General features: G+C 46.4%; 1 protein-coding gene, 1 long non-coding RNA gene and 1 pseudogene across 6 annotated transcripts in view; 2 read left to right on the plus strand and 1 right to left on the minus strand.

Moving 5' to 3' along the window:
* LOC100385093 (large ribosomal subunit protein uL3) overlaps positions 1 to 13,245 on the minus strand; it is a 21,069-nt gene extending 7,824 nt beyond the window's left edge. Inside the window, exons 1-3 of one of the 4 annotated variants that reach the window (XM_078362065.1) lie at positions 13,045 to 13,245; positions 12,086 to 12,181; positions 4,691 to 4,880 (exon numbers count right to left, since the gene is read on the minus strand). The gene's annotated coding sequence lies outside the window, so the exon portion shown is untranslated. The remainder of the gene's footprint in view (positions 1 to 4,690; positions 4,881 to 12,085; positions 12,182 to 13,044) is intronic. The other 3 variants (XM_078362069.1, XM_078362066.1, XM_078362067.1) reach the window with 3 other exon arrangements.
* Positions 7,788 to 12,090, plus strand: LOC144580947 (heat shock factor-binding protein 1 pseudogene; annotated as a pseudogene). The gene has a single exon (XR_013531326.1). The product of XR_013531326.1 is annotated as a heat shock factor-binding protein 1 pseudogene (transcript).
* An 83-nt stretch (positions 13,246 to 13,328) lies between the features above and the next one.
* LOC128930476 (uncharacterized) lies at positions 13,329 to 19,212 on the plus strand. Its single transcript, XR_013531345.1, has 3 exons — positions 13,329 to 13,423; positions 14,959 to 16,041; positions 18,330 to 19,212. It is a non-coding gene; the product is annotated as an uncharacterized LOC128930476 (long non-coding RNA).
* Positions 19,213 to 19,472: the final 260 nt, after the last annotated feature.

Below are 19,472 nucleotides of genomic sequence, written 5' to 3' on the forward strand. Positions count from 1 at the left end.
AATATTTCCCAATGTTCCATATTCCAGGGAAGAATATATCACAATGTCGCTGGAGGAAGAATCACATAACCTAAATGCTGGGCTTAGCAACATGTCTCAATCTTTTCTGTTTGCAGCTCCCAAGCAAAAGAAGAAAGTCACAGCCTTTAAGTGCTTGCCCCGGTATATGTCACAATTTCAGTTTGGGGCTGGGCCTGGGCAGGAAAGTCAAATTTCTAAGGGGCTGGGCAAAGGCATATGTCATAATCACATTTGTGGGAAGGTACAGGGATGAGATTGACAATCCTGTGTATGTTCCAGCTCTAGGTATGAGATTCAACATCTGTGTGTTGGGTCCTAGAACAGGAGTCACAAACTCAGTGGTGGACTGGGTATGTGCATGAGACCTCAATCTCACCAGCAGACCATGTCCCAGTAGGGAACTCACAGCCTCACAGGTGTGTCAGATCCAGGTCAGGGAGTCACTAACTCACTTGTGGACTGGATTCTTGTCTGAGACACAATTCCAAATGTTGACTGCCTCCAGCTCTGAGATTTGCCAACACTGTGCTATATTCAAGTGGGAGGGTGACAATTCTTACTTTCAGCTGGCTGTGGATACAAGAGTCACAGTCTCATTGGTGTCCTGGGCCCTATTATGACACACTGTGCAGCTAAATGGCTTTAAAATATACACCTGAGAGTCAGTATCTGCTCTGAGACCTTCCTGCCTGTGGATCCACAATCTTATTCATTCCCTAGAATCAGGAACGAGATTGAACATCTCTCTTCTTGGCTGGATCCAGGTATGAGAGTTATCACTGTTCCTGTGATCTGAGTCCATCAATGAGTCACCATGGAAACTGTGGCCATATTCACTTATGATCATCACAGGCCCAGAACCTAGAGGATGTGAGGCTCCTGCCTGAGCCCTGCCTGCAGTGAGCCTGTGACATATGTCTGCATCCATCACCTCAGAGTTGTGACACATTTTCTGCCTGAACTTTGCCAACCAAAAAAATTGTGACTTATTTCTGCACCCAGCAACCTGTTGATGTGTCTCTCCTGCCTGGGATTTTCCCACAGAGGGCATTGTGACATATTGCTGGGCCCAGCACCCAGGTGAGCTGATTTTGTTCCTGTTGCACTGCTTTCAGGAGGAGATGTTAAAATGTTCTTGGCTAAGCACGCTAATGATGTGACTCTCCAGCCTGGTCTCTGCTTTCATAACAGACTGTGACATATCCATGGCCTAGTGCCTGGGTGCTGCGTCTCTCCTGCTTGTTCCTACTGAGAGGTGGCATTGTGACATATACCTTGGTTCAGCTCACAGGTGTAATAATGACTAGCATACCTTGTGTGCTGAACCAGCCAACAGAAGAGATACTGACTCTCCTATTTAGGCTTAGAAAAATAAGTAAGGCCCTGTGTCTCCTCTTTGTGAGAAGGTTATAGAAAGTTACTACTCTCACCTACCCTCTCACATTGATAGAGCCTACAGGTGATGTTTTGAATCTCACATGCAAATGCAGTCTACAGCTTAAATTGTGACACTGACACCGCAACATCAAGCCACAAATGGAATGGTTACTCATGTTTAAACACAGCTTGTAGGCAGGTGAAAACTCTCCTATCTGGACACAGTCAATAAGAAAGATGTTGACTCTCACCCCTGGGCTTAGGGCCAAGGTACAATCAAAGGTCCCTCTAGTGTGAAAATTTCAGAGTAAATTTTGACTCACATATATTGTATAAAGCCCTCGAGTGGTACAGAGAGTGTTCTAGCAGGACCAGCACACAAGTGAGATTGTAACGTATATGCACACCCAGGCGAGAGGAAAGATTGTCATTGTTTCACATGAACACGGCTCACTGTTGAGGTTCTGACTCTCACACCCTGAGGTGGCTAAAAGTTGACTCTCATACATGAATCTGTTCCACAAATGCATTCATGACACTCAAATTAAGATTCAGGAAACCCATGAGGCTTTGACTCTACTTACAAAACACAATTCACAAAAGGAATGGGGCTCTCACACGGAGATCCTGTTGACCACTGAGATTGTGACTTGTGTACTTAGAGCTACCCTACAGAAGTGGACCCATGCCTAGAACAGGGACATGTGTGAGATTGTTAATCTCAACCCTGGACCTTCTGTAGGTGTTATTGTTACATATGCCCCAGTCCAGCACCTGAGTGATTTGACTCTACTGCCTGGACCCAGCTCACATATGAGATTGAAACATATAACTGCGCTGAGCAGAGGGGGCATTTTGACATCACTGGGCCTTGCACTCAGGTGGTGTGTCTCCTCTGGTGCCTTGATGCCGCCCACAGGAGGCATTGTAATATACCAGTGGGCCTATGCCCATGTCATTGAACTCTCTTGCCTAAGGCCTCCCTGTATAGAAAATTGTTTCATATCCTTGTTTCATATCCCAGAACTGTCACCCAAGTGCTGTCACTATCTTTATTTGCCTGGTCTTAGCTCTTAGGGGAGAATAAAACATCACTTTGTTCATTACTGAGCTGATGTGACTTCTCTTGTCTTCTGAGGTTTTGCTCGCAGGGGAGATTGTGACATAAAGCTGGGCCCAAAACCATGGTGATGTTACTCTTTGCCTTGGCACCGTCCTCAGAAGGCATTGTGAATACTGCTGTTACCAGCGCCAAGGTGAAGTGTGTCTTGTGTTTGGACCCTGCCCACATAGTGCATTGTGACATATCTTTGGGCTCATCAGCTATTTGATTGGACTTTCTCCCCTTACCACATCTTTGCCTATAACAGATACAGTGAAACACATCTGGGCCTAGCACCGAGGAAATGCGATGCTCCTTTTATGCCTGGACTACGTTTAGAAAGAAAGAGTGATGTGTTGCTGTTTGTCACCTAGGCCATGCGACCCAGCACATTGCCTAGCGCAAAGGTGATGGGACACTTCTGCCTGGTCCCTGCCAATAGAGGTAATTGGAATATATCTCTGGGCCCATTACCTAGATGAAGTGTCTCCTTTTCTTTTTTGAGTGTGTCCACAGTGGAAATTATGATATATTGCCAGTCCTCACACCCAGGTTTTGTGACTTTCCTGCTTGTGTCATTCCCACAATGTTTTGTGGGGCATTGTGACAATATTCTGAATCCAATATTATTCTTGCCTGGAATTTTGTGACATCTGTCTGCACCATCACCCAGGTGACTTGACTCCTTTCTCTTGCCTAATTCCTGCTCAATCTTGTGACTCTCCACTCATGCCTCAACCATGCTCACTAGGGTGACTGTGAAGTATGACTTGGTCTACCCTACAGGCTTTGTGACTTTCTTCTTCTTCCTGAGCCCTAACACAAAAAGCACTGGGATACACCTGTGTGTCACTGCCCAGGTGAGGAGATTTTTCTGCCTAGGCCCTTTTCTTAGGGGATATTGTGACCTATATGCACCTAAATGATGACGTGACTGTGTTCTACTGCTTGGGCTCTGCCCGAGAAGGAATTGTGATGTATCACAGAGCCGAGATTCTAGGTGCTGGGGACTTTTCTTCTTCCTGGGCTCTGCGTATATTCTGTGTTGTGATACATGGCTGGGATCAAAACCTACCTGATGCGACTCTTCTAACCGGGCCCTGCCAACAGGGATATTGTGACATCTTTTTGTTCATCACTCATATGTTGTGACTCACTTCTTCTGCCTGTGTCCTGACAAAAAGGGTACAGGGGCATGTCCCTTGATCTAGCTCCCAGGTAATGTGATTGTCTTATTTGTCTGGCCCTTGCATATATGGAATATTAAGATGGCTGATTCCTAAATCAATAAGATTTAACTATCCTCCCTTATCCCTGCCAACAGAAAGCCTTTCTACATATCCCTGAATCCATCACCTAAGATATGTGACTTTCCTTTTCTGCCAGCATTCTACCCACAGGAAAGACTGGGACACAATGCTGGGCCCACCATTGAGATGATGTGTCTTTTCTGCCTGGGTATTGCCCACAGGAAGCATTGTGACATATCGCTGGGCCCAGCACCCAGGTGATGTGACTGTGCATCCTGTGCCCTGCTTTCAGGAAGGGGTTGTAAACTATCCCTGGCCGAGCACCCAGGTAATGTGACTCTTCTGCCTGGTCTTTGTCCTCAAGGAAGATTGTGACATATGCCTTGTCCAGCTCCCAGCTGAGATGACTCTCCTGCTCACCCTCTACCCATAGGCAGGATTATGATGTATAGCTTGGCCCATCTCACAGGTCAGATGCTGAGCCTCTTTCCTCAAACCTGTCAATATAAGAGATACGTTCATAGCTAGGCCTGGTGAAATGGGTAAGGTCCTGTATCTCCTCTTTGTATGAAAGTCATAGGAAACTATACCTTCCTTATATCTTATATCAAGGCCTCCAGTGGTACAGAGGATGTCATCTCAGGGCCCAGAAAACAAGCAAGATTCTGTTTCTCATACAGACACCCAGACAACTGTTAGGATTGTCACCCTCACACCTAAAAGAGCCTACTGGTGAAATGCTGAACTCAGAAGCAGACACAGTCTGCGGTTAAAATTCTGACTGTCACATGTGAACACCTGGCCACAGCTGGGATGGTGACTCATTCCTAAATCCAGCTCACTGAGAGGTCAGGACTCTCCCATCTAGATTCAGCCAATAGGAGAGATGTGGACTCTCATACGTGGACTTAGGGCCACACATACAATCATGGGTACTTACCGCCATGAAGGTCCCAGAGCAGATGTTGACTCTCATACATAGTATGCACAGCCCTTGAATAGTGAGAGGCTGTCCTCACAGAGCCAGCACACAGGTGACAATGTGACACTCCTTTGGACAGGCCGCCAATAGTAAAGACTGTCTCCTTTTACATAGACACAGCCCACTGTTGAGGTTCTGAGTCTCCCACCTGGAGGCAGTGGAAAGTTGGAGAATTAACTCTCACACATGGATCTGGTCCATAGGTGGGTTGGTGAATCTCAGACCAAGATTCCCCACAGCTGTGAGGCTGGGCCTGCGCTAAGGGAAAACAGTTTTCAGAAGAAATTGAGTCTCTTTTATACAGATCCAGTTTATTCTTGAGATTGTGGCTCATGTACATAGACCAAACCTACAACTGGGACATCTGTGAGATTGTGAATCTCATCCCTGGCCCTTCCTGTAGGTGATTCTGATGTAAGCCTCTGCCCAGAATCCGAATGACTCTTTCCCAGATCTCTCTAGTAGAGACTATGACATGTCATTTTGCCCCACACTTAGCTGATGTGATCTGTTCTCCTGTCTTGGTTCTGTGATGTATTTATAGGCCCTGCACTCAGGTTATGTGATTTTTTCCTGTGGCCCGCCCACATTGCCTATTTTGACTTACTGAACAGTCCAGCAGCCAGAAGATTTTACTCTCTTGTCTGGGCCCTTCCTACAGGGAGCATTATGAAATATTTCTGTGTCCATTATTTGCGTGTGGGTATGTGTTTTGAGACAGAGTCTCGCTGGAGACTCCCAGGCTGGAGTGCAGTGGCACAATCTCAGCTCACTGCAACCTCTACCTCCCAGGTTCAAGCAGTTCTCATACCTCAGCCTCCAAGTAGCTGGGATTATAGGCACCCACCATCACGGCCAGCTAATTTTTGTATTTTTAATAGAGACATGGTTTTACCATGTTGGCCGGGCTCTTTTCAAACTCCTGACCTTAAGCGATCCACCCACCTCAGCCGTCCAAAGTGCTGGGACTACAGGCATGGGTCACCATGCCCGGGCATACCCGTGTGTTTTGACTCTCTTCTTTTGCATAATTTCTGTCGATGGGGGGATCGAGACATATCTCTGGGCTCGGCACCCTGCTGATATGACTTGTCTCTTTTTCCTATGTTCTGCTCACATAAACCATAGTGACATATCGCTAGGCCAAATAAAGTGACATTCCTGTCTTGATTTGGTCCTGCTCTCAAAAGTCATTGTGACATATTGCTGGGCTCAGTACAAAAGTGGTTTGAGTCTCATGCCTGGTTTCTGCTAACAGGGGCATTGTGACGTATCTCTGGGCCTGTCAACTATTTGATGTGACCCTCCTTTTCCACCTGGGCTTTGCCTATAGAGGACATTGTGACATTTCACTCAGTTTTGCACCCAACTGACTTGACTTGCCTCTTCTGCCTGGGCAATACTTACAGGAAACACTGATATGTACTGTGGCCCCAGCATGTAGATGATGTGACTTTTTTCTTGGACCCATCCACAGTGGGAATTGTGACATATCACTTGGCTTAGCATTTCTGGGATGTGACTATCCTCTCATGCCTAGGCCCTGCCCAGTGGGGTGACTGTGACACGTATCTGGGTGTAGCCCCTGGGTTATATGATGCTCCTCTTTCCCATGATCCCTACGTATAGTGTGCATTGTGGCATCTCTGGTTTACTCACCTTGGCTATGTGACTGTCTTTCACTTGCCCTTCCATCAGGGGGCATTGTGACATATTGTGGGCTCATTATCTAGATGATTTGACCCTCCTCACCTGCCTGCATGCCACCTAAAGGGGACGTTGTGACATATCTCTGAACTAATTTTCTACATAATGTGCCTCTTCTCTGCTGCCCTAGACATGCCTAAAAAAAGATTCTTTAGGCCCCTGGGACACATCTCTTGGCCTGGCACCCAAATATCATGACTCTCCTGACTGGCCTCTGTCTAGAGGAATTATTATGATATGTCACTGGGCCCTGAACACAACTTATGTGACTCTTCTGCCTAGGCCTTGCCCTTAGAGGGGATTGAGACATACTCCAGGTGAAGAATCAAGTAATGTGACTCTTATTTCTCAGCCTTTCCCAGAGGTAAGATTGTGACATATAACTCAGCCCGGCACACAGATGAGATTTTTACTCTTGTAGGCAAACCCAGCCAAAAGTTACTATTGTCACTATTACACGTGAACAAAGACCACTGTTGAGGTCCTAAATCTCATATGTGAACACAGCCAACCGTTGGAATTGGGACTGTCATGTGTGTATCTTACCAGAAGTGAGATGGTGACTCATGGATTCAGCTCACAGGGATGGTGATGGCTCTCATCCCTGGACTCAGCTAATAAGAGAGATGTTGACTCTGGTAGCGAGGCTTTGGGGTCTGGGCTCTTTAATTGTAGGAAGGTAACAGAAGATTATGACACTCTTGTACGTCGTATAAATCTCTTGGGAAATACAGAGTGTCATTACATGGCCCAGTCCACAGGTGACATTGAGACTCTCCTATGGCTCAATCTCACCTAGCCATCAATTTGAATTGCCATGCTCATACATAGGCAGAGCCTACTAGTGAGGTTTTAATCTTACACATGAACCTATTCCACCATTGAAATTGTGACCGTCATATGTGGATCCAGCCAGGTTGGATGGTAACAAATTCCTGAACCCAACTCACTTGCACAATGAACCCAGACAATAGAAGGTATGTTGACACTTGTCCCTAGGCTTAGGTCAACAGGTAAAGTTTTGGGTTTCCTACTTGTATAAACATCACAGAGGATTCTCGCACTCACTTATATTGTATAATGCCCTGAGGGTTGTAAAGAGAATGTCATTACATAACTCAGCACAAAGTGGAGATTGTGACTGTCACATGCACACTCAGCCAACAGTAAGAACTGTCATTCACACACATGGACAGAACCCACTGGTGAGGTCCTGGATTTTACTCACAGATGCAATCCACAGTTGGATTTTTAATGTTGTGTCACTTCCCACAAAATTCCTCTTGTGGTGACATGGGTCAGCATCCCCCCTTTACAGTTTAATTTTAATTTAAAGGGGGGGATGGTGACCCATGTCACCACAAGAGGGATTTTGACAAATAAGTGCACCCAGCACACAGATGAGATGGGAAGGGACTCTTGTATGCTCATCCAGCCAACAGTTATGAGTGTCACCCTCACACATGAACAGAGACCTCTGGTGAGGTCCTGACACAGTCCACAGTTGGAAATTTGACTGTCATGTACACATCTAGTCACAGGAGTGATGGTAGTTCACAGGCACAGCGATGACTCTCATTACTGGACCCAGCCAATTAAAAACAAGCAAACCCAAAAACATGCTGACCCTTATAGTTAGGCTTAAGAAAACTGCTAGTGTCCTGGGTCTCCTACCTGTGTGAAAGTCACCGCAGATTATTAAACTTATGCATGTTGTATAGTGCCCCCTGGTGGTTCAGAGTTTTACACAGGGTGAATTTATGACTGATATGCAGGCACAGCTAAGAGTATTGTCACCTTGGTGCAGAGGCCAGTAATACAACGCAATCCTGTTTTAGGCAGAGCCCTAGGAGCAGAAAAGAGTCACATTGCCGAGGTGCTGGGTCGAGCAATGTGTCACCACACCCCTTGAGAAAAGAGCACAGGTAAGATAGTCACATCAACGAGGTGAAAGACCCCAGCAATATTTCACAATCTTCTCTGGAGTCAGAAACTGGATAATAGAGGAGTGACATCAGCTTGGTACTGGGCCCAGTGAAATGCCATGTTGGGCATAAGTCCATGAGTCATGATCTCAATGGTGTGCTGGATCCATGCACGACAGCATCAATCTGCCCTGTGCACTGCCTTTTTAGCAGAGTGACAGCCTCACAGGTTTGCTGAATGTTGGTTGGAGAGTCAGAAACCCAAATGTGAGGACAATCTGCACATGAGAGTCAATCATGGCTTTGGGTGGGAGACTCAGAACCTCCACAGTCGGCTGTGTTCATGTGAGATGAGGAGTCTATACTGCTGGCTGGGTGTGCCTATCTGTGTCACAATCTCAGCTGTGTGCAGTGCTCAGGCAGAAAAGAGAGTCAAATCACCTAGGTGAATAATTGAGAAATTTTACTCTCTTTCATTAACCTTTTCTCTACCTCTATCGGCAAAGCCAATGGAGGAGAGTTGCATCCCTTATGTTTTAGACACAGCTATAGGTCACAATACACAATGTATGCAGGGCCCAGGAAGTAGAGGGAAGTCAAGTAACCTAGGTGCTGGACCCAGTGATACATCACAACACCTCCTTGGAGAGAGCCCAAGCAGTAGAGGAGAGTCACATGATCTCAGTGCTGAGTGGATGGCTCACTCATGAAAGTCACGCCACCTAGGTGAGGGACTCAAACATCTGTTGCAATGCCCCCTAGTGGGTAGGGCTCAGAAGGAAAAAAAAAGGCACATAACTTAGGGGTTGGGCCCAGCTTCAAGTCACAATCATTCCAGTTGAAAGAGACAGGACATGAGAGGTTTGATGCATCACATAGATGCTGGGCCCAGTAATATGTCACATTCCTCACGTGGATGGGTCCTATGAATAAGAGAAGAGTCACATCATCTAGATGATGGGCCCAGAGAAATGTCCCCATGCCCCCTGTCACCTGTGTGCTGGGGCCAGTCATAAGTAACTGCCTTTGTTGTTGTTGTTTTTTGTTTGTTTGTTTTTATTGAGACAGAGTCTTGCTCTGTTGCCAGGCTGGAGCACAGTGGCGCAATCTTTGCTCCATGCCACCTCCACCCTCCTGGGTTCAAGAGATTCTCACACCTCAGCCTCCCGAGTAGCTGGAGCAATAGGTAATTGCCACCACACCCAGCTAATTTTTGCATTTTTTGTAGAGAAGGGCTTTCACCATGTTGACCAGGATGGTCTTTATCTATTGACCTTGAGATCTGCCCACCTCAGCCTTCCAGAGTGCTGGGATTACAGGCGTGAGCCACCGCACCTGGCAGTAACTGCCTTCTGTAGGCATGGCCAGGCAAGAGAGGACAATCACATCACCTCGCTGCTGGTCCTAGAGATATGCTACAATCTATTCTATGGGCACAGTTCAGGTAAGAAAGGAGGAAAGTCACATTATCTAGGTGATTGGCTCAGAGCTATGTCGCAATGCCCCTACAAGGCAGAATCCAGGCAGGAAACTCAAATCACCTTGGTGCCAAGCACGGCAATATGTCACAATCTTCCCTGTAGGCAGAACCTGAGAAAAAGAGTCACATCAATAAGATGTTGGCCCACTGAGAAGCCGTAATCTTCCCTGTGGGCAGCAAAGAGGCAGTAGAAGAGGTTCACATTACCTGTGTGATTGGCACAGAGATATGTCAAAATGCTTTCTGCAGGCAGACCCCAGGCAGCTTATGGCTGGCTTTGGGTAGGACACTCAACCTCAACAGTGGGCTGTGTCATGTGGGATGATGACAGTCTATACTGCTGGTTGGGTGTGCGTATCAGTGTCACAATCTCAGCTGTGTGCAGTGCTCAGGCAGAAAAGGAGTCAAATCATCTAGATGAATAATTAAGAAGTATTATTCTCATACCAAAAATATGTCACAATGACCCATACAATCTGGGCACAGGTAGAAGAGGCATATAACCTGAGTGCTGAGTGCAGGGTCTAGAAACATGTGCTTATGTAGGCAGGGCCAAGGCAGAAGAAGAGTAACATCACACAGGTTCTGGGTCTAGTGGTATGTCACAATTTCATCTGTGGGCTGGGTTCAGGTGGGAGACTCAAATCATGCTGGGTGCTGGGCACATGATATGTCACAATCACACCTGCAGAAAGGTTCAGGGATGAGATGAACAATCCTGCACATATCCCAGTTTTAGGTTTTAGAGTCAACACCTCCTGAATGTTGGGTCCAGCTAAATGAGGACAATCTCATCAGTGAACCAGATCATCAGAATCTCAATTTCTATTGCAGAATGTGTTTAGTGAGGTCCCAGCCTCCCTGGAGTGCTGAATTCTAGTCTAAGAGTCACCAATCCACGTTGGACCACATATATGTACAAGAGCCTTTTAACAAAAAGTCTTCTGACTGCCTCTGGGTGTGAGATTCAGATCTCAACAGTGCACTGTGTTGATGTAGGAGGTTGATCATCTTTACTCTCAGCTTTGTGTTCATATGAGTGTGACAATCTCACGTGTCTGCCGGGCCCTGTGAAAACATTCTCTGTGCCAACTGATGGCATTATACAGTGTGCATTAGTGTCACAATTCATGCTCAGAAATTCATGCTGGAATGATCAATGATGGTACCTGTAGCCCTAAGCCAAGATTTGGGAGTCAACGTAACTCCAGCTAGCTCGGTCCAGATAGGAGAGTCCTGCCTATGAGTGGATTTAGAAATGAGTTACCAAACTGCCAAGCCGGGCATCAGGGAGATGACCGAGACCGACCCCAAGACCATGCAGGACTTCATCTTGGTGGTGCAGACACTCCTGCAGCAGATGCAGGGAAACTTCAGACCCTGTCTGACCAGATCATTGGGAGAATTAATGATACGGGTAGTCACATTGACAATCTAAAGAAGAACATCGCAGACCTCATGACACAGGCTGGGGTGAAAGAACTGGAAGGTGAAAACAAGATACCTGCCACACAAAAGAGTTGAAGTTTGCTAATAATTTGTACTGGAATTTCGAGCACCATTTTTCCAAGCCAAGAAAGATTGAATCGCATTTTTCAGCTAACTACAATGTGCAGAAAAGTTTATATTATAAAGTATGCATTCCTGTCACATAATATACAGTTGGTTTATAGAGTGATTTACCCCACAGTTTCTGTCTTTCCTTTTTTCTTTTTAAAGATGGAGTTTCACTCTTGTTACCAAGGCCAGAGTGCAATGGCGTGATCTAGGCTCACTGTAACTTACGCCTATGGGTTCAAGCAATTCTTCTGCCTCATCCTCCAAAGTAGCTGGGAGTACAGACCCGTGCAAACATGCCCAGATAATTTTTGTATTTTTAGTAGAGACAGGGTTTCATCATGTTGATCAGGATGGCTTCGATCTCTAGACCTCGTGATTACCTACCTTGGCCTCCCAAAGTACTGAAATTATAGGCATGAGCAACCACATTTAAAGAACTCTTCTGAATATAGTCTTTGTTTTCCTTCCTAATTCCTTTCAGAAGATAATCAAATCCCTCATTGGCAATATAGATGGAAACAGATAGAATGAATGACTCAATTGAATGACTCAATTCGTTGACTCTTGGTTTTTAGGGGCAGATTAAATTGGATGCAGTCAGCCATAGGATAACATCACAGTGGGCTTGGAGTCATGAACAATTGCAGTCGCGGTCATGTAAGAAAACATTAATGTATTTACCTTTCTATGTCTTTCTGTCGAGAATCATTTGGTAACGAATGATTACCTCGGTGACCCGCACATACGCCTCTAGATTGTCCCCAGAAGCCACAAAGTCTGAAGTAACCACAAGTAACCAGGTGGCCACAGAAAGAAGTAAAACAACCTGTTACTGCCTCGACTAATTGCTCTGCAATCTGTAACCATAGTTCCTGTTCACTTACCAAAATTTCTCCCTGGACATTGGGTTTCTCAAAACCCCCACCCCTGTAACTATGTAATCTACTGCATCCGCCTTTTTGACTGCAACCGATACTCCCCACCCTTACGATCATGCCTGTTTGTAATAACTGGCCCTACCTTTGTGATCACGCATCCTGTGATGCCAATCCCCTCCCCAAGGTAAATTCCCAACCCCTAACCTTGTAATCATGCATTCTGTGATGTCCTCCCACTCCCCAAGACAGATTTCCACCTTTACCTAAGCATTTGCCCCAACCTATATAACCAATTCCCTCTCTATCCCCTTTGCCTACCCCTTTCTCGGACTTGGCCCGCTTGCACCCAAGCGCAAAATAAACGGCCTTGTTGCCCACACAAAGCCTGCCTGGTGGTCTCTTTACGTGAGCGACACGTGTGACAAAACCCGCAACTCGAGTCAGGATTTTCCCTTGACGACCCTTTTGTCGTCCCTGCACAAAATGGGAGAGACCTGGCGCTGTGGATGCAGAGCTGCCCGGAGAGGGCCTCAGACCAGGGCGCAGTCACTACGCTGGCAAGAGACAGAACGCCCCGGCCAGCTGTCAGTGCAGCTGCTATCTTATGGCTGAAGGGGACTGAGACCCAGTTGGGCAAAGAGAACTGAGGCGCAGATTGTGGGGCTGACTGCGGGGAGGCCCGAGTCCTGCTACAGCCACTTCCCACCGGTTCCAACTAGCCCACTCCCCGCTCTCTCGGGATATCAGACCCGGCATTCTCACCATTTCTAGGCTTCCAGGAGGTCCTGGCGTTTTAGCTGTGGTTCTCCCAATACCTGCAGGTCACAGGGTCACAGAACTGGGCCTCCTGGAGAAGAGGACGCAGAGCCGGGAACACGAGACCTGGAGCTACCACTGCAGCCAGAGACAAAGTCCCCGCCAAACCCGGAAGCCGCCATGTTCGCTCCAGCTGCTTGTCTGATTGGAAGGTTTCCAGCCCGGCGTCCCTGATTGGAAGACGTTTACAGCCCCGCCCCTTCAGGCCCTGAGTGACAGGAGATGTGATTAGACGTTGGGCTGAAGGAAGACGTAGTAACAGCCTCAGCTGCAGCGTTTTCAGGCAGGGCTTCCTCCCTGAGCGGAGCCAGGGCCACCCCAGATGGTATTTCCATTTAACCTTGTGTATAAGGTCTCATACGTTTATACATAATACATTATATGGCCGGGCACGGTGGGTCATGCCTGTAGTCCCAGCTACTCGGGGGGCCGAGGCAGGAGAATCGCTTGACCCTGGGAGGTGGAGATTGCAGTGAGTTAAGATCGCACCATTGCACTCCAGCTGGGTGACAGAGTGAGACTCTGTTTCAAAAAAGAAAAAAAAAATTATCGGGGGCCGCGGTAGCTCCGGCCAGTTGTTCTGGCACTCGAGGAGGCGAGGCCATGAGTTCAAGGCCAATCTGAGGAACATCACAAACTCTCACTGATTAACAACAACAACAACAAAAAATTATATGATATTCACAAACAAAAATAACATAGTAACAATTATTTTAAAATTTCAGCTTTTTTTTTTTTTTTTTTTTTTTTTTTGAGATGGAGTTTCGCTCGTTACCAAGGCTGGAGTGCAATGGCCCGATCTCGGCTCACCGCAACCTCCGCCTCCTGGGTTCAGGCAATTCTCCTGCCTCAGCCTCCCGAGTAGCTGGGATTACAGGCACGCGCCACCATGCCCAGCTAATTTTTTGTATTTTGAGTAGAGACGGGGTTTCACCATGTTGACCAGGATGGTCTCAATCTCTCGACCTCGTGATCCATCCGCCTCGGCCTCGCAAAGTGCTGGGATTTCAGGCTTGAGCCACCCCGCCCGGCAAAATTTCAGCTTTTATTACCTTCCTGGCTTCTGACTTTTTTTTTTATCAGGCTGAGATTTTAAGAAGGAGGCACTCTTCTGAAATAAAATGTGAGCCAAATGTGAATTTTAAATTTTCCTTTTTTTTTTTTTTTTTATTTTAAGACGGGGTTTCACCATGACGGCCAGGCTGGTCTTGAACTCCTGACCTCAGGTGATCCACCCACATCGGCCACCCAAAGTGCTAGGATTACAGGCGTGAGCCACTGTGCCCAGCAAATTTAAAATTTTCTAGTAGCCAAACTTTAAAAAGAAAGAAGAGCGAGACTCCCTGTCAAAAACAAGTTTTTTTTTTTAATTTAAAAATTAAAAAAAAAAATTGAGGCCGGGCGCGGTGGTTCACCCCCATAATCCCAGCACTTTGCGAGGCCGAGGTGGGTAGATCACGAGGTCAAGAAATCAAGACCATACTGGTCAACATGGTGAAACCCTGTCTCTACTAAAAGTACAAAAAAATTAGCTGGGCATGGTTGTGCGCACCTGTAGTCCCAGCTACTTGGGAGGCTGAGGCAGGAGAATTACTTGAATCCGGGAGGTGGAGGTTGCAGTGAGCCGAGATCGAGATCGAGCCATTGCACTCCAGCCTGGGTAACAAGAGCGAAACTCTGTCTCAAAAAAAAAAAAAACAAAAATTGAAAGAAGAAACAGGTCAAACTGATTGTAACAATTTAGGTAACACAATATATCCAAAATATTATATGAGCAAGGTGTGATTATTAATGTAGCATGTATATATTTGGAACTTGGAACTATATCTTTGGAACTAAGTCTGTATTTTGCCTTTCTAGCATATCACAGTGTAGACCCAGCCACATTCCAGGCACTCAGAAGCCACACATGTCCAGTAGCTGCCACACTGAAGTGGGGCAGTGAAGGGCCTGAAGAAATTTATTCTGCCAGCGTGAAGGACGGGCCACTTCCTAATGATATCTCTCTTCAGTTTCGGGGATGGAAAAGATAGCGGCCAAAGAAAGAGCAGAGGGCAGCAGGAGTAAAATAACCACACGTAGACAACTGTGGCCACCTTCAGCCCACCTTCCTTCCAGAGATCAGACAATGAACAAAGGACGATAGGGCCAAAGGAGATGAAAACTCTAAGTCTTCACATCTGTACACACTCTTGACCAGCAATGTTTATATATGGAGAAAACAGATTAAATACCAACATATTTTGCTATTTGGCCTTGAACCTAATCATCAGCCCTCCCAGATTCAAGCAATTCTTGTGCCTCAGCCTCCAGAGTAGCTGGGATTACAGGCATGTAGCACCATGCTCAGCCAATTTTTTTTTTTTTTTGTATTTTTAATAGAGATGGGGTTTTACCATGTATGCCAGGCTGGTCTTGAACTCCTGGCCTCAGGTGACCCACCCACCTCAGTCTCTCAAACTACTGTAAATAATTACAGTCATAAGCCACTGTGCCTGGCTGTGATATACTTTTACATTTATGGTTTAGACGTGTTTTTCTTTGCCCACCCCCCAAAATGTGGGATGATGACATACTCCCGGATGTAGCACCTAGGTAATTCTGACACTTGTATTTTGTATAGGCCCCACATATTTTGAGTACTGTGACATATCACTAGACCAAACACCTAGAAGATGGGAGGTACCTGTCTATGCCCTGTAAACAGGGCATGAGTCCTACCATTCTCAGGAGCCTCATGACATCTGTCTGCATTCATCACCTAGGAGATGCGACCCTCCTCTGCTGCCTGCATCCTGCCCACAGGAAAGACTGTGATGTAACATTTGGCTCAGCAACAGGGTGATGTGTTTTCTTTTCCTGGATCTTGCTCACAGGGAGCATTGTGGCCTATCACTGGGCACAGCACTCAGTTTCTGGGTGGTTCCCTGGCCAAGAACCCAGGTGAGGGGACTCTTCTTTCTGGTTTCTGCTATAAGAAAAGATTGTGACATATCTCTGGTCTAGCACCAAAATCATGTAACTCTCTTGCTCACTCTCTATGCACAGTTGGGACTGTAAAGTGTATTTTTGTTCAGCTCATAGGTGAGATAGTAACTCTCATACTTCAAATCAACAAAATGTGCAGGCAGGACAGTCACATTACCTGGGTACTCAGCCAGTGATATGTTACAATTTTCTTCTAAAAGCAGGGCATGGTCGGCATAGTCATATCACCTAGTTTCTGGAACCAGCAATATCTCACAGTGCTTTCTGGGGGGCTATGCCCAGGCTGGAGAGACACATGACCTGGTTGTTGGACCCAGAGTTATGTCACAATCTTCCCTGAAGGCAGGGTGCAGGCAGAGGAGAGAAACATCCCCCAGGTGATAGATGCAGGGAAATATCAAAAAGCCCTCTGTAGTCATGTCCAAGGCAAAAGTCTCTCATCTCCTAGGTTTTGGACCCAGCAATATGTCACAATAACAAAATTATGCAAGGCCCACGTAAAAGAAGAGAATCACATCATTATGTGCTTGGTCCCGTGATGAGTCAGTATCCTTCTTTTTGTCAGGACCCAGAAGGAAGGGGTGAATGACATCACCTAGGTAACTAACGTGACATGTGATAATGCCCCTGTGGGCAGGGCCCATACAGGAGTCTCACATGACCTAGACATTACACCCAGCCATATCACAGTAGCAATGTATGTACAGCCTAGGGAGGGGAGGGACATCACATAACGTGGGCCCGGTGACACATCACAATCTTTTATTGGACAGAACCCAAGCAGCAGAGAAGAGTCATATCACTTAGCTGCTGGGTCTTACAACATATAACAATACACCCTGAGGAGGAGATCAGGCAACAGAGTCACATTACTTAGGTGATGGGCTCAGATATGTTATAATGTCCCCAGGTGAGCAGGGCTAAGGAGCAAGAGAAAAGTCATATAAACTAGAGCCAGGGGAAAGCTATATGTCGAAATTACTCCAGTGGGGAGCACTAAGGCATGAGAGGAAAGTCACATCATGCAGGAGCTGGGCCAAGCGATATGTAGCAGTCTCCACTTTGAACAAGTCTGAAAATAAGAAGGGTCACATCAACTAGGTGATGAACTCAGAAACATGTCAAAATGATTCCTGTCAGGAAGATCAGGTAGAAAAATTACATTATGAGTGCTGGGCTTAGTGATAAGTCATTATCCCTTCTGTGGGCATGGTACAGGCAGAAGGAAAAAGTCAGATTGCCTAGATGCTGGGCCCAAAGTTATGTCACAATATCTTCCATGGAGAAAGCCTAGGCAAGACAGACGAGACACATCAAATCGTTGATGGGCCCAGAGGTATATCACAATGCCCTTGTGAACGGGGTCCAGGCAGAAGACACACCAACCTGCTGTTGGGACCAGCAATACGTCTCAGTGCTTTTTGAGCGCAGGGCCAAGGCAAAAGAGCAACATCACCTTGGTGTTGGGCCCAATGATATGTTACAATTCTCCCCATGGGCAAAACCTAGTAAGAAGAGAAGAGTCACATCAGCTAGATGCGGGGCTAGCCATCTCTTTCAATACCCCCCAGGAAAAGAGAGTTAGGTCACCTGTGTGATGGGCACAGAGATGTGTCACAATACTTTCTGTAGATAGGACCTATGCAAGAGAGTTATGTTAGACCCAGCAATATGTCACAGTGGTCCGTGTGGGCAAGGCACAGGCAGGAGAGTCACACAACCTGGTTATGGTTCCCCTATGTTAGGTGCAGTAATATGTCACGGTGCGCCCTGTGAGGAGCGCCAAAGCAGGAATAAATTTACATTACCTAGATCCTGGGTTCAGTGATGTGTCACAATCTAATCTGTGGACTGAGCCCAGGCAGGAGAGCCAAAAAACTCAGGTGCCAGATAAGGTGTATGTCACAATCGCAGCTACAGGAAGGTCCATGAATGAGATGAACCATCCTGCACATGCTGAGGTTGCAGGTATGAGAATTAACACCTCCTTTATGTGGGATCTATGTTCTGGAGTTGCAGTCTCAGCCATGGACTTGATCTGTGCATGAGACCTTCAACTCGTCCTCTAGACTGTGTCTTCTTAGTGGACTCACAGATTCTCGAGTCTCAGATGTGCTGAATCTTATTCTGAAATTCACATCTTACCTGTAGACTTGATTCAAGAATGAAAGTCAATTTTTCAACTTTTGAAACTTATTATTATTATTATTATTTTGAAATGGAGTTTCGCTCTTGTTGTTCAGGCTGGAGTACAATGGGATGATTTCAGCTTACCACAACCTCAGCCTCCTGGGTTCAAGCAATTCTCGAGCCTCAGCCTCCTGAGCAGTTGGGATTACAGGTGTGTGCCACCACGCCCAGCTAATTTTGTATTTTTAGTAGAGATGGGGTTTCTCCATGTTGGTCAGGCTGGTCTCAAACTCCCGACCTCGGCCACCCAAAGTGCTGCAGTTACAGGCGTGAGCCACCGTGCTGGTCTTTTTTTATTGGTTTTGAGATTCAGAATCTCAACAGTGGGCTGTGGAAGGATGATAATCATTACTGCCAGCTGGGTCTGCATATGAGTGTCACAATCTCACCTGTGTGTTGAGATGTGTTAGGATATTTTCTGTCCCACTTGAGGGCTTTATACTCTATGCATACCTGAGACCTTTATGCTGGTATGGACCTATGGTCATACCTGTGGTCCTGGGCTCAGGTATGAGACTCAACATGTCTCCAGTTGGCTGAATCTGGATAAGAGATTTCTTACCTGCTATGAGCTGGTTTAGAAATATTTTACCATTTCAACTCTGGCTGGATATTCACATATGACAGTCACAATTTCAACTGTGGACTGTATCCACTTATGAGATTAGAACCTCCGAAGTGAGCTCTGTGTGGGTGGGTTCCAATCCTAAGGGTTGCTGTGTTGTGCACATGAGAAACACACCTCACCTGTGTGCTAGGCTCTATGATGACACTGTCTGTACCATCCAAGAGCTTTACACAGTACGCAAGTGAATGCCAATTCTGTATGGTCTTTATAAAGAGAAGACCCAGAAAGTTATGTGGGTGCCAAACTTTGCAAAGAGACACAGAATCTCCGTTATTGGCTGGTTAAATGTATAATAGTCATTTTTTTTTTTTTTTTCTGTCTTTTTGAGATGGAGTCTGGCTCTGTCTGCTCAGAGAGGCCTGCAGCGGCGCGATCTCGGCTCAGCTCAGGGAGGAGTCCGTCCCTGAAAAGGCTGCAGCTTAGGTTGTCATTCAGTCTTCACTGAGCCCAGCATCTGATTACATCTCCTGTCATTCAGGTCCTGAAGGGGCAGGGCCTTCAACGTTATCCAATCAAGGACGCTGAATTGGAAACCGTCCAATCAGACACGCAGCTGGAGCGGGACAGG

This window comes from Callithrix jacchus, chromosome 22 (genome assembly GCF_049354715.1).
Source record: "Callithrix jacchus isolate 240 chromosome 22, calJac240_pri, whole genome shotgun sequence".
NCBI lineage: Eukaryota > Metazoa > Chordata > Mammalia > Primates > Cebidae > Callithrix > Callithrix jacchus.